The following is an 892-nucleotide window of genomic DNA, read 5'->3' as shown; positions in this document are numbered from 1 at the left end:
GCCATTATCCAGATGATTCAGAACACCGTCCAATTTGGAGGAACTGCTGTGGACGATCCAAACACACACATCGCGGATTTTCTTGAGATCTGCGATACTTTTAAATTCAATGGAGTTTCTGATGATGCTGTTAGGCTGCGTTTATTTCCTTTCTCTTTGCGTGATAAAGCTAAAGCTTGGTTGAATTGTTTACCTGTAGGTTCGATCGCTACATGGGAGGACATGGCGAAGGCGTTTCTTATCAAATACTTCCCTCCATCAAAAACCATGAAGCTGCGAGCAGACATTACAACATTTGCTCAATTCGATCAAGAATCTTTATATGAGGCATGGGAACGCTTCAAGGACCTACTACGAAGATGCCCACATCATGAGTTACCACTTGGGTTAGTCGTTCAAACATTTTATTACGGTTTGCTTACTCCTAACCGTACTATGATAGATGCTGCTGCGTGTGGGAACCTTTTGAGGAAGACTGCGGAAGAAGGATATGAGTTGTTGGAGGAGATGGCTGCTAGCAGCTATCATCCTCCATCTGACAGGAACAACCAGCGGAGAAGTGCCGGAGTTCACCAGGTAACTGATTTTTCTGTTATTACTGCACAACTTTACGCTTTAAACAGGAAAATAGACGGCTTTAACGTGGGTGGCACAGCTATGCGTCTTCAAGAGATATTCTGTGAGAAGTGTGGAGGGGAACACTATGTGAAAGACTGTCAAGATGGAAATCCCTTCTATGTGCAAGATGAGGCACCGGTGAATCAAGTGGGAGTCCAAAACCGCCCAAGGAATGACCCTTACTCGAACACATATAATCATGGGTGGAGGCAACATCCCAACTTCTCATGGGGTGGTCAAAACAGTCATAATAGGCCGCAAGGAGGACAACAAT

The 892-nt window shown here is 44.7% G+C and overlaps 1 non-coding gene across 1 annotated transcript; it reads right to left on the bottom strand.

Moving 5' to 3' along the window:
- Window positions 1–271: 271 nt before the first annotated feature.
- Window positions 272–377, bottom strand: LOC140835622 (small nucleolar RNA R71). The gene has a single exon (XR_012118943.1). It is a non-coding gene; the product is annotated as a small nucleolar RNA R71 (small nucleolar RNA).
- Window positions 378–892: the final 515 nt, after the last annotated feature.

This window comes from Primulina eburnea, chromosome 6 (assembly GCF_022965805.1).
Source record: "Primulina eburnea isolate SZY01 chromosome 6, ASM2296580v1, whole genome shotgun sequence".
Classification (NCBI taxonomy): domain Eukaryota; kingdom Viridiplantae; phylum Streptophyta; class Magnoliopsida; order Lamiales; family Gesneriaceae; genus Primulina; species Primulina eburnea.
Note: the sequence above shows the minus strand (reverse complement) of the source record. Positions and strands in the feature narration are given on the sequence as shown.